General features: G+C 36.2%; 1 protein-coding gene across 1 annotated transcript in view; it reads left to right on the top strand.

Moving 5' to 3' along the window:
- Mib1 (E3 ubiquitin-protein ligase mind bomb 1) overlaps window positions 1-14,729 on the top strand; it is a 506,537-nt gene that overhangs the window by 360,037 nt on the left and 131,771 nt on the right. The window lies entirely within an intron of this gene.

Raw genomic sequence — 14,729 nt, 5'->3', positions numbered from 1 at the left:
AAATATTGGACACTTTCCAGGTATTACAAATTTTGGAATTTCTAACAATTTTGAAAATTCTAAGAACCGTAGGTAAAAATCTAGAAAATGTTGAAATTTTTTAATAATCTTAAAGATTTTGAAAGTCTTTAAAATTTCGAAAATTGATATTTTTTCACTTGTAAAAATCTTAAAACTCTGGAAGCCTGTCAAGTCCAGAAAATCCTAGAACTGTCTAAAATTTAGAAGATCTTAAAAATCGTGAAATTACGTAACTTAAAATAAAATTATTTGCTTATTCATTTCTAGTAATCTTTGGTTAATAGCGGTACCAACTGAATCATATGTATTTCCTTTTTGCTTCCGTCTTCTGTAAACAGCTTGCTGCTCCATTTCCTTGCATTATTACATTCGTTCACAAATCCAAAACGATTTCTTGAAATTCATTTCTGATGTTAATGATAACTTCACAGCCCCCTACTTCGTTACAGCTATTGTCCAATTATCGAGGATATTACAATTATCAAACACGCTCACGCTGAAAAGGGAAATGAACAAAGCAAATTTAATTCGTACCTGTGATTAGCAGCATTGAAATTAAATTGTCATAAGCCGTAATTAGTGATTCTTTCCTTTTTTTATTATTTTGCAGTAAGAAGGAAGTCAGTAGAAAAGTATTACAGTACAAAGATCATGCTTTAATTAGATTACTATAGACGACACTGGAAATGAAATACATTTAATTTTAAGCTGCACTTTAAATGGACGTGCAAAGATCTTAATTAAATGCTTAATTAAATGCTTAATTAAATAAGATTGACTTTTTGCGTAGAATTCTTTCGTGAATCTCATTTTGACTGCAAGCTTTTCTAGTTCCCTTAGAATTCTTCCACTTGTTGCAAATTAAAGCCATTGCAAACTAATTGATTTTATAATTGAGTTAAATTTATTGAAAGATTTAATTGGCGATTACGATTTAAAAGAAAAATGTTTAAAACTGTTCTACAAGAACAGCGTTTGACGAGAAAGCTGAGCTTGTAACTCAGCTCACTTTGCCTAACAGTCAGCTATTTTGACAGTACAAATAATGAAACAGGATTTCAGTTTTTCAAATAATGGTTTAATTTGCCATTTACTTCAAATGACTCTTATGCAACTCTACTAACACAGTTTTGTTAAAAAAAAACACTAAAATGTCCTACATCGTAAATTCTTAAAATTGTTAAAGATTTGTAGAATGAAGTATTCTCGGTACACATCACTTTAATAAATATTTCTCTTTCATAAAACATCGACCTAGCGGGAAGAGAAATTAAGAACCGTAAACTAATTCTTCCGGCAGACGTGTTCTTTGTAATTTCCTGTTGAAAATTTTAACAGCACGGATAATGAAGTTCCCTTGAAGAGCGCGTTTACATAATTGCAAGACAAGGTTTGCTCGTAAGAAGGGACAGGAGCCTCAGTCACTCGGTAATTTTTATAACCTCGAGGTCAGAGTGGGAGGGAGGCCATCGTCGAGCACTGTGTACACTGGCTTACGTTGAAAATTATACTTAAATATTTGCATATTCACATTTTTCTGACGGGTTACCCCTCGTTGAGAGAAGTCGAAGTTGCCTAGTACGGATCGAGCGAGACGATTTCTTGCACCGCGATCAAAACACTGTCCTAATAGTAATGTTTTTATTCTTTTCCTAGATTTGTTCTAGATTTAAACTCTCTGTAGGATTAGCTAAGTTAGACATTGTCCCTATATTTGGTAAGAAGGTCAAACAGTCATTATTTGAATTATTTAATACTGTTACGTTCCTCGGATCTTTTTGGACTCAAGTGTCGTTTTTATTTCCTTTGAAAATTTTCCTTAATTTTTAGAAAAGTGTCAAAAATGTATTGTTAATACCTACATTTTTGATTTCTAATGACAGGTTGGTGGTTATTATTGTTGCACACACGCTTTTCATAAAGAACATCACAGGGGTTAAAAGAGGTTGAAAGTAGATTAAGGTAATGAAAATTACCTGAAAAATTTGTTTTATTCACTTAGGATTTTCATCTCAAAAGAGGATTAGTTTCAAACTTTAATATATAAATATGTAAGTTAATTTTAGTACATAGTATAGTAGAACCTCGTTTAATTCGTTTACCACGAGACTCGAATTTGAAATATTTTCTTAGCGACTTATTTTATAATTTTATAATTGAAGTGTAGACTATGCTTAAATCATATTTTAAGTTTCAATCGATGTTCTACTGTATTCTTATTATAATTACACCAAAAAATTAGATATTAACTGTGACTAAAATCGACTCAGATAATTGAGGTTCTACTATAATTGAAAATTATTTACAAAACCTCAAATTCCAATAAGTGTTAAAGAGGATGCACCATAAGCTTCCAAATACATTAATCAATTAATGCTCGGTGACTCAATCAAAGAAATCAGCATCAACTTCCTCAGAGTCACGGACAGTAAGCTAAATTCTTTAAAAAAAAAGTAGCAACTCAGGATCTGTACTCTCCTGAAAATACTTTTTGAGGACCACCCTATACCTAGATGTGTAACTCTAATAATTTCGGTAGTGAGAGAAGACAAATTGCAACCTTCCACATTCCTCCACGTTTTAAAGAAGAGCTACCACAAGCACTCACAGCCAGACATACTACTGAATGAATGATTCTATAAAAAAAAGCTTTATCGTCACAACTCCCATAGTATCGACCCCCTTAAGATTCCAAACACTCGCCCATAGACTCATCTTGAAATTGTCTTCGCTTTGAGGTACTTAGAAAGGCGAGCAAACAGTTTTAAAGAGTACCTGCCTCCTTTTCGGGGCGAGAAAACCGAATGAACGTTTAAGGGGGTGGGAACGACGGCGAGCGTGACGAGGGCGCAGAAAAACGGGCAAACAGTAGCAGCGTCAGGTATGCGGGCTAGGGTAGCGATGCTGCAACAAAGGAAAATGGAAGAAAGTATTGCAGCGTCGAGACAGCGGGGGTAGGGACTCCAGCCGGAAAGACGTCTAAGGGACGGAGAGCGTAGACAACGTTTAAATGCTTTTCGATACGAGAACGAGACGGAGATTTCATCAAAGCGCAAATTCCTGCGAGTTCGGGGGAAAGTCCGTGGAAGGAGGCGCCGTTCCTCGGTCAGGTGGCACTGGAGTCTGCTAGGAACCCCGCCAGTGGAGGTTGCGAATCGAGTGGGGTAGAGAAAGACAAGAGCAGAGAGCGAGAAGCTCCACGGGGTGCGTGAACGAGAGATGCAAAGGGGATGAAACGGCGGTCTCGAGGCGAAGGAGGACGCTCGAGCGCGTGAAACAGAGAAGACGCGTTAAAGAGGGATGCAGGGGGTGGCTCGCGTGGTAGAGAAGAAGATGGCTTGGGAAGAACGCGGCCTGAGGATCCTCGCGAGAGATAGCGAGAGGGAGCGCGTTGGCAAGGAGAGGGTGCGAGAGAAGGGGTGCTGGGACGGTGGAAGAGACTGCAAAAGGGGTGAGGAGGAACCAGGAAGAACGGCAAGAGTCATTGGTGGGAAAGGGAGAAAAGAGATCTCTGCTGTACCGACTGGCGAACGAACTGAAAAGAGGGAGATGGGTGAAGAGAGGGGAATAGTGAGAGAGATAGAGGACCGAGGGAGGAAAAGAGTGGGTAGGAAGGCAAGGGCTAAGAGGAAAGGAGAAAGAGAGAGTACGAGGACAGTGGTAGGAGGGGTGCGAGCGGGCGTGTTGGGGGTGGGTGCTGGTACGGTTTTCAAGAGGAAAGAGAAGGAGAGGGGTGAGCAGCGAGTGGTTGGTGCATTATTGATCCCAGTGTGTGCGGACTGGGCAAAAAGAGGAGCCTCCGGCTCGACTTGAGAAAGAGAGACCGATCCATGGATAAGAGTGAGACAGAACTGCCGATCGCAGACAAATATTAGAAATGCGTTCACCTCTTGCATGGCCTTGCTCGTGGGCGCTGAGAAAATACACTGGCTGGATCTGGCTACAAAGTTTCTTTAAATTGAGGATTCTGCTGGCCTCAATATGGTGCTTCGCAGGGCTACGCGATTATGAGGAATTTCAAATTTCTGTTGAAGGTCTTCGAGCTTTGGGTTACCTAGTTACCATGGGTGGCGCGCTTTTCCCGTGAAAAGAAATGTTGAGATAGCGAAACCTCCTTCGTTTATAACTATTTAGTTTAAAACATCTTTAGGTGTGAAGCATTCACGTTTTCTCTACAGTGTGTAACAAGAATACGTTGAAATATTTTAAAGAGGGATAGGGGAGCTCATATGAAACACAAAATGCCTACGAACCGAGGTCCATTCCCTACAAATATCTTGGATCTTTAAAACTTTATAAAAATTAAACCGTAAGAGATACAACAAACTGTATTAAGACCTTTTTGCTCTATTTGTGATCTTCAATGCATCTACAAAATTGTAAAATCCTCTGATTGTTAGTTTAGCACATTGATAAGTTAACTCTACAGATTTTGATTACAAAATGGAGACAGATCGGACATTGTATTATAGGACATTTTGTGTTCCATTGAGGATCCCTTACTACCCTTTAAAATATTTCAATGCGTACTTGTTACACACTATAAAAATACAGAATATATATTTATATTGTATAAATATACATAGAATATAAAATGTTATATGACATAATACATTTTAAACAGAAGAGAAAGGTACGAAGTGTACTTTTAAATTATCAGTGCTTGTTTAGTTGCTGAGATATATTCAAGGTAACCTGTGATTGCGCAGAATAAAATTTTTCTTATTCTTGAAATGGGTACCACATTTAGTGATTAGGTATGTTTTTTAAATGAAATGAAATATGTGTTGAAGAGCATTCAATTCTGACACTAATAAAATCAAGATCTTTGTGCTCTTACTACTAAATATTATTATTCATAATAATAATAAAATTAACACAACAGTTTCCACTAATGTCAACATTAAAAATTATGACAATAATGTAGAATGGATGATCAAATTATATTATTATGAACACATAGAAAGTGGTATTATGACGTCAATAATAGTGAACGTGTTGTTTTACGTGACTTGAAATATCCTTTCAAGTTTTTATTTTCTCAAAGCACGTTCAGATTAGTCAAGTTACTTGAATTCAAGTGGTTTGAATGCAAGTGATTTAGGACAATATAACTAATATAAACGTGTTATATTACTTGATTTGAAATATCCTTTCAAGCTTCAGATGGAATTGACGTTCTTTCAACTTTTCTTTGCCTTGAAATACACATTGATTGATGTATGCCATGGCGTATGCTGTACCATACAGGGCAAATCTCAAACAAATTGACGAACATATGAACGTCAAGGAAGCTGTCAAAAATGCATGTTTTGTTTGAAAAATATATAACCAAATAACCACCATTTCTTTCGACGCCATTTTTATTATTTTTATCTGACAACTTGAATTCAAATTACTTTTGAATTCGAACCACTTGAATTCAAGTAACTTGACTTGTGTGAACACAAACTTGACATTGGGTTACTTGAATACAAGTGGTTTGAATTCAAGTAACTTGACTAATCTGAACAAGGTTTCGGTGTACAATAATATCCTACATGTACTAAATTATTTTATAATCAATATTTTTGAAAAAATTGTAGGAGCTTTATAATCGTTGTCATATGTTATTATCCAGTTGAGAACATCTCGTAGAACTCGCTGGCCGAAAATAAGAATTATATAAGTCCTTGTAAAAATACGACACTCGACCAGGAGAAGCAGTTCTATGATGGCGTACATGTACATCATTCGTCTTGGAAGGATTAATACGTAACACTACTTTCAGTAATTATGAAAAAGTCATTTTAGGTCCTATTTTTGCTTAAACTTCAAATAAATGGTAATTTCGAAGTATTTATAATAATTTGTTCATCCACTATGTTTGTAATATGCTAAAATTGCTTGTCAGTTTTTAATTTCAATAGAAGTAAGAGATATTTTCATACTACCTGAATATTAGCATAATAGATTGCAAAGTTCAAATATTATAAGGTTTTATAAAAGGCGATTTTGAAATTGAGTTCACTAAAAATTTGTGATGAGTAAGATTAAATGTGCACTATAATTTTTTTAAATTGCATGCTACTTTAAAATGATTCCTCGATTGAAATGATTTACATGTAAATATAACAAGTATTTATTGCATAAAGTTGATAATGCAAGTTTGGTATGAAATGTTAAGTAAATTTTTTACGTAAGAAGCGACAGTTCTTTTGATATAATTATATTTAGATGAAATCAATCGAAACTGTTACTTGGAAGGTATTTAATATGTCTAAATAAATGTGGACATAGGGTACCTGAAAATATAGTAATTACTATTTTTATAAGGATATCATTTTCTTAACTTATACTGTAAAAACACATTGTTAGAAAAATTCCAATTACAAATACGTATACTAAACTAATATACTGCTTGTTTAACAAATAATCACTTGCCATTGCTGTTACAATCAGAACTAACATAACATTGTCAACTTACATTTGCAAATCGCAAAGTGTTTTCACTATCGCCAACATTAGGAATCGTTTTTTACATTGTAATTTAATACTTGGATCTCCTTTTACGAAGTATTTCTATTCTCTGCATACCGTGGCATTGTACCAGCATTTGTTCCTGCACGTTGTTTCATTGTTCCCCCCCTCGCCTCGCACTCCCCTTTCTTCTCAAACATCAGACTTTAATTTCATTCGCTTGATTGCATCCACGTCAGGTATCCAGCCTTTTCTTCGCCACCGGTTTGCCTCACGATCGATCAGAGATATGAATCGTGACCATGACTATTCTTTCTCTTGTTTATTAAATGTCAAATTCCATTGTTCCTGTCCCGAGTAATGGCTCTCGATACGAGGCACGAAAGGGGTAAGATGATCGTTACCTTTTGCTGAGCTGACGGCTCATTTCTTTCGGATATCGTCATATTACGGTTCGTAACGGACTCTCAGCGAAGTGGCGAACAATGAACTCTTTAGTTGCAATAAAAAAACCCTAATTGCACGCGAAATCAATTTTACTTCACATTTTACGAAAAAAATCTGGATAAGGTAAACCAGGGGTCACTGAATAAATATGTAATCACTTTATGCAGTGTTTTCATCATGCAAGCTGCTGGCTGATGAATCTATAACATGGAGAAAAACAATTTCTCGATTCGATTTACGTATTACTGACATAATTATGCACCATCGGAGGAAGCGAGAGAGGTTCTTCAGCAAATATCGGGAGCTTGTTTCTACAGAGATTCTCATAGTTAACGAGAACAATTCACTAGGAATTCTAATTTTACCCTCGAAATGCTGACTAACATAAACGAAAGTTACCTGGAACGGTCGGAAATTACGTGTGCCGATGAGAGCAATTCAGATCGTTAATTGTCGGCGTATTTAAAACGTTTGTTAAAGAAATGGCTGGAATTCTAAGGATTCGAGAAATGTGTGAGTCGTCCGGTCAAATATCAGCTCCCGGAGCATTTCTCGAATATCCTGGGGCATCGCATGAAATTCACCGTGTGTGTTTTCCAGCATTCTTCGTGGCTGTCCGACAAGGAATTACGAGATCACAATTTACGCTTGTGTTTGTGCGAGCTTTGCTGCAGGCGTAGAAAGGGACGTTGCCAAAATACTACTTAAGATAGTTTAAACTATGTTTTTTTCTGGGCTCTTGTTTCTGGTTTGAATAGAATTTAGTTTTGCTATGTTAGCTTAGGCTTTTATACAAAAATTTGTGGATGAAAACATTTTACTGGAATCATTATTTAAAATAGTATGTGATTAGATTAACCATTTGAAAATCTGAAAATATGAATATTTAGGTAAATACCGAGAAAGTTAAGAGATTTTAATATTTAAACATTGGAGAGTTGAAGATTTCTAAACCTAGAAACTCGAAATTTTGGCAAGTTTAAACAGTGAAATATTTGTAACCTTAAAATTTGATCTATTAAAAAATTTTAAACTTTAAAGTATATTCGATTATTTGAATATTTAAGTACTTGGGAGCTGAAAATTTGAAGTTTTGAAGATTTATAAATATAAAAATATCTAAATTTGAAAATTTGAGTATTGAAATCATGAAAATTTAACTATTTGAGAACGTAACAGTTGGAATATTATAGTACTTACTCAAAAAGTTAAAAAATAAAATATCTAAAAATTTGAAACTTGCTACCTAGAATTGCAAATAGATATTATACATACAAAACTTTTTCATACTATAAAAAATACGATTTTCAATTAATCGGTTTCTTAAGGGCTCCCATGCGCAAAGTAGCTCATATCCGTCAACTGAATAGCTCAACACATCGGTTTGATAATATACGTAGCGATTACAATTCTGAATAGTTGACTCTGCAATCAAGGTCCACGTTTACGTACACTCAAGAAAATCCCACAGCTTTATCAAAAATTAGTAAAACCAACACTGTCCTAAAATTCGCAGTCCCGCTAGTTGCAGACAGCGATAACTCGTACCGTATTTGCGTGAAGTCTCGTTAGAAGTGAAATACCTTCCAACTCGTAAGGTATAAATTTGAATCCTGGAGTACACTTACGGTGCCGAAACTAGTTCTTCCAACCGAAAGGTTGATCTCAAACGCAGCGCTGGAGGATCAATTCATTCGCGTTTGAAGTGTTCATTGTGCCTCTTCGCAGCGTTCGGGAATCGATAGACGGAAAGAACACAGAGCGCGCTCAGCCCGTCCAACAATATCCATAAATTTCGAGCCGGAAAACAAACACGGCACCGGCGATTCGGAATCGAGAAGTTCCTGCACGTAGGAGGAGCGAGAGTATCGAACGGTTTCGGGTCCGCCTTGGACCGTGAAAAATCGACCTCTCGATTTGCCCCTTTCATTTCCCTGTCCGATAATCGCGCTTACGCCTTTCGCTCCTGTCCACCAGCCAGACCCTCGATTTTTCTCTTTCTTCCGGTAATCCATTTCTGCCCCGCGGCCCTTCAATCAAGTCGCGATAAGTGGCGAACCGGGTTTCCGAATCTATGGACGTTTGTACCCAACCAGGGAAACTCGCGACGTGTCCTCGATCCTCTAATTAACTTTAGCGACCGCTGACGACTCCGAAGTCCAAGATCGCTTGTGAAGACTTTGAATGGAAAATTTCTTGTTATGTAATGTTTTGTTGTGAGGTTCTTCTTCTTTGGTGTTTTGCCTGTGGCGGGTCTCTTAGCGATTCAAAGTGGGTCCTACGTCCATTCATTCTTAACTGATTGAGTTTACGCAAATTACTGATTTTTAGTGATTTTGTTGCTATTTGATGAATTATCTACAGTATATTCGCTGCAATTGTTACTGAACTTTTCATAGATATTCTCAATTTAAATGTAATTATTCCACGAATCTTATAAATCATTTTTGCGTCAAATATTCTTGTTCATCTAAGTCACGTTTGAATAGCTAGATATTATACAGTCTTTACTAGATGAATCTAGCATCCATGTATATAAGATATCTATGAATAAGATCGAAATAAATAAAAAACATAAAAAGTAAATAATGAAACAGGTTTATGAAATAAAATTCATTGATGTTATAAACTGGAAGTAATAAAGTTAGTCGTTGTGAAGAGTGCATAAAATCATAAAGAATTTATTTTGAGTATTTCGTTATATTGATTATGTTGTAATATTTTTAGAATTTTTAGCGAAATTTGAGGCTTGTGTGTTTCTAAATCTATTTTTGTTGCTGTATCGAATGATTCGAATACCATATACAAGGTGTTTGACATCAAATGTCAGAAATTTTAAGACTGATTCTACATACTAAAATAAAATGGAAATAAAAATAAACGAACCAGCGTTTCAGGTTTCATTTTCGAGTTTTTAGTTGCTGAAAAAATGCCTAGAATACGCGCAAAATCTACCTGACTTGGGACTCAGTCTACTGATTTTGCTGTGTCTGACTAGTGCACGTCGGCAGTAGAATACGCTCTAAGTCAGACACGTTTCACGTGAATTTTAGACGTCTCTGTAATAATTCATAACTTTGAAAGAAAGACTCAAACGTGATTTCATCATTCTTAACTTTTATCCTCCGTTAACATATAGAATCACTGTTTAAAAATTCTCGCACCTGTATTTATAATGAACTAGAACCATGTATTGGTCTTAATTATTTATAGTTTCTAATAATACGTGCCAGATGAAAAACGTTGAAGATAATTATATGAGTTTTAAAGTTAGCCTGAAATAATCAATTTTTCTGCTCCCCTGTGGAATATCATTGTTGTTTCTACGCTGAATTAGAATGAAGGTATGGGTACAGTATTTTCAAAAAATCACACCTATGTATTTGTAATTCTCTATAAGAATATAACAATTTTTTTGCGCCAGTCTAACAGAAAGGGGCGAGTGACCTTTAGCGCCCGTAGACCAGCGGCCATTCCGCTAATTAGTCCGATTTAGGGTAACGTTGTTTTCGCCCCCTGCTCGGTCGCCGCTTTAATGCAGCCGCCGTTGGCGCATCTGCCGCTGCTTTTAATTTTCGGCGTCATACCGTGGATATTGGCCGAGCAGCGTTCCGCTTCGTTTCGTTTCGGCTCTCATTGTCTCGAGAAAGTGTCGGCTACGCGTGCTCCTCGTTCCGCCCGGGATATTGCGGGAATAATGGCGATATTAATATTCCGTGGCGTGGCAGTTTCCCTCGCGCGAAACAGTGCTCTCAGAATATCCTGCAGGGGATGCATCATGCACCCCTAGAATCCTACAGTTTTAAACTGATCATCGATCTTAAGTCTATCTTAGTTAATGCTGTTCGCTGTCTTTGTGATCCACTGTGCCAAAATAAGACAGTGTTAAGACGATCATAATTGTGTGACATCTGGTAGACTAGGTTTACGATACGGAAGAATTGGGCTTGCTATTTTTGAGGAAATACACTGTCAGTTTATTGGTAATCATTTGTTAATTTGAATAGAGGAGTAAAGACCCTAGAAATCGCTTCATCGTTTTACGAGTCTGGAGAACACGTGTACTTTAGGGTCCCGAGTCTCTGCTCAATAGCAATTGACGTATCGTAAACATAAAACCCGAGCGTCTTCCGTTAGCGCGCTACCCTCGGGGTCCGTCACCCCTTGGGCCTTTCCGGGGTGATGTCACCCTACGGAGTCTAGCCACTACCCCCACGCGCTGTCGATGAAGGCTTCCCTCCCATGTTTGTGGTGGGAGTTTTGGGGCATAACCTATCCCAGAGAGGCCTCCCTCTAAGGAGTTAAGAGGATTCCTATTTGTAAATATTTTCTCCTCCCTCTAACTCAGTTCTGTATAAAGTAAGATTCATCAAAATAAAGATTAGATACAACTTAGAATTCATCGGTATCTCTGGTCCTTCGAGCTAAACCTTAGTCGGCACACCACGTGCAAAATTCAACAAAACCAGAAAGATCTATTGATCAACCGCTGGTCTAAACAACAAACATTCAGAATTTGCGTTTGAGTCTTCTGAAGTTTCTGAATTACTAATTATTAAACATAGATTAGGACCGCAGTTAACCGAGTCATAATTACTCAGGATTTGGTATCTAAATCCTTGGTAGGTGGCTGGACCTTTGATCATGCTTTAATAGTAGACTGCATACGATAGACAAAATTAGCTAAGAGGGCATTTCTGTTAAAACTACGTGTTTGAGTTTACGCTACATCGACAGACAACAGTGCTGTGTTTGAGGCAGTTGATTTGCTACGGATTGTGTATTTTCTTAAAGAACTTGGTCTGGCTAGAATGGGACCCTAATAGGTCATACTTACATGATTAGATTCATTTAACATGTAGGTATTGTGAGCACCAGCAAACCGATTCCATTGGGCCCTTCAAGGCCCACCCCACGGGCATTGCTTCTCCACAAAATGCATGGAGGGAAGATTGGACTTCTTCGAGTCTTCTCTCAGATCAGGACAGAATTTTCCGAACCATGGTCAGAACTAATTCGAACTTTATTGAACAACAGAATTTTCCGAACTTTTGAACTAGTTCCACGATCTCGTGAACTCTATGGACTTTTTTTCGAACTTTCTGTTTGCAAAATATAATAAATAGCAAATACGTATTATATTTGCAAATTATATTTAATTTGTTAAGTAACCAACTTCACGAACTCGGGTGGAATTAACAGTTTTAATATTAAATTTGATGTGAAATCAGTTGATTTCAATTAAAACATAGATACTGAAATTTTGAAATTCTGTCGTTTAGATACAGATATATTTTGTGTCTTTTGACTTCTAATATCAACATGATAGAATTATATTTCCTTTTTCATAACCGCCTCACAGTTTAAACTCTGCACTCAGAAATAACAAATTTCGCTCTCTCTTAAGTTCCTTGAATAATAATGAACATGTTTTGCTAAAAGCTGAATCGTTCAAGCAATTTTGGAAAAATTTGTCCGGCGATCAGGACATTGAAGGGACGTCTGAAGAAGGTGGAGGCAGAAACTGTCCTCTCATTTATTTTCTGGGTAACCTGTTGTACAGACACCATTGGGCCTGAGATAAAGGGAGATGAGTGGTCCAGAGTCGCGGGGAGTTATCGAGGGGTGATCAATTTTATGATCTGATCATCTTTTATGAGTTTCCATAGCCGACTTCCTTGGCCTCGTTCGTCCCCTCACTCACCGATTGTCATTCATGACAGACCTTTCTCGTAAAGTATCCGCTTCCTGTGGCTCCTCTTGCTTCTGCGACTTCTTTATATTTATTGGCATACAACGTCAGCGGTTTTTCCTCGCGAAGGATGTCATTCGACGGACAGGTCACTTCTAGGCGAGATCTTACTTGTTTCGGTGCTCTCAATAGTTACCACTCGTGTCCTCTAAACGCTTCAGCAGTTTAGACTTCCGGCAAGAAACGATGGGAGAAGTAACTGAGTCGCTGTCATTCTAGAAATCAATTTTCTAAAAGTTTGGGCTTGTAACACTGATACAGTTCGAAGTAACGTTTTCATGTCCGTCTTTTAGGAACTCTTTGATAATGAATCTTTTAAGTGGTGAAGCTGTTTTCTCTCGTTCCATTACTTGGTAACTGAACGATGGGAAAGTAGAACCTTTCTGTTGTAGTTGATTTTACTTTGTTCGTGAGATATTAATTCTTGCATATTTAGTACTGAGATGAAATTCAAGATTTCGATGATTAGTATCCTGAAAATAGAAATATTTATCTGACTTAAATTGTTTTGTTGTAAAATGCAGTGATGGATAAATAAAAAGACTAAAATTGGCATTTATATTAGGGGAGTATTAGTAATTTGCATGTTGTTTATTTAAACTCATATTGGTAACATTTATTTATTCCAGATATTTTTTCGCTACATACATTATAGGTATTCCCCTGATTGCTTTCTGTAAAATTGTGGCAACTTGTTTTGTTTAACTTTTAGAGTTTCTTTTGCTTTCCACTGATTATAGGTACATACTTTAGAAAGTCACGAACTTCATATAGAAGAACAGATGTGTCCAATAATATCGCGTATTAATATTAACTTAAATGTGACATTACATTAGCCTGAAAATTAGTTAATCCTTTATTATTTAATGGCTACAAAGAAATCTTTATATTTTGGGCACTTTGCATGTCAGATATGTGTTTATATTCTAACATTTTCAAAATATTCAAATCCTCATTCAATTTGTTATTATTTTTTAGTAGTAGAAAATAAATAACTTAAATCCGACTTTGATTGTCATTAATATGTAGCCATATAGAGCTATGTGGGGACAGAAAGAATTAATTGTGAAAATTAATGTAGCATATTTTTCTCATCTGCCCCTGAAAATAAAGTGTCACATTTGAAAGTCTACCTAACATACCGGGTCCTATACATATACCATCAAGGACCTAGTTGTTGATCAGTTTAGTATTCAAATATGTACATGAAATTTATTTTGATAGAAATTTGTTCCAATAAATTAGTAAATAAATATTACCTATTTTGATATTTATACGTGATATTTAATAGCTAGTAGTGAGACATCATTTAAATGATCATCTATTTCTCTCTTTATATGTTTTACTTTAAGAACTAAATTATGATTTAATTATTATTATCTTCATACTTCTTTCAATAACAAATTGAAGGTGAAACAGAGATTTATATGAGTAACAAATACATTTTTGATTTGGTTAATTTTTTCGTGAATACATTAGGAAAAGTATGCTTGTTACTTTTAAATGATCAGGAACTGGGTCCTTAGTGGTATCATTTTTTAATGTGTGGATTTAATCATTTTTTATGAACAAACTTCATCACTTTGCATCTGTATTCCTCACACCATGGAATGTGTTTCATTATTTAATTTCCACTATTCTTAATTCGAAAGCTTATGTATAATGCAAGGAATCGATGGTCACCCTATTTTTTCCTTATAATTTAAATAATTTTTAAGCAAGAAACATTTTCAGCTGAAAATCTCCAGAAAATACATCTCAATAAAACCGTGTAACGATCACACCTCGATGGTCGTCCAATCGCAGTCGTTTCAATTTCTTCGAACAATATTCTTTCACTCCCAAGAAAAGCTGACGCGGAACTGCACAAACCTATTTCCACTCAAAAGGATTAAATGTTTTCAGATTAAACACGCGCACTGATTTTTGGTTTCTCGTGGCTAGCGACAGCCTTTGTCGCACAATGGTCCAAAATATCGTTTTAGGAGTTCAATGATTTAATTTATATACAGAACTGTGAATTTAAAAGGAAATGATTTTTAATAAATGA

The sequence above is a fragment of the Calliopsis andreniformis genome, chromosome 10, assembly GCF_051401765.1.
Source record: "Calliopsis andreniformis isolate RMS-2024a chromosome 10, iyCalAndr_principal, whole genome shotgun sequence".
Classification (NCBI taxonomy): domain Eukaryota; kingdom Metazoa; phylum Arthropoda; class Insecta; order Hymenoptera; family Andrenidae; genus Calliopsis; species Calliopsis andreniformis.
The sequence above is the reverse complement of the archived record's forward strand: the minus strand, read 5'-3'. Positions and strand labels throughout refer to the sequence as shown.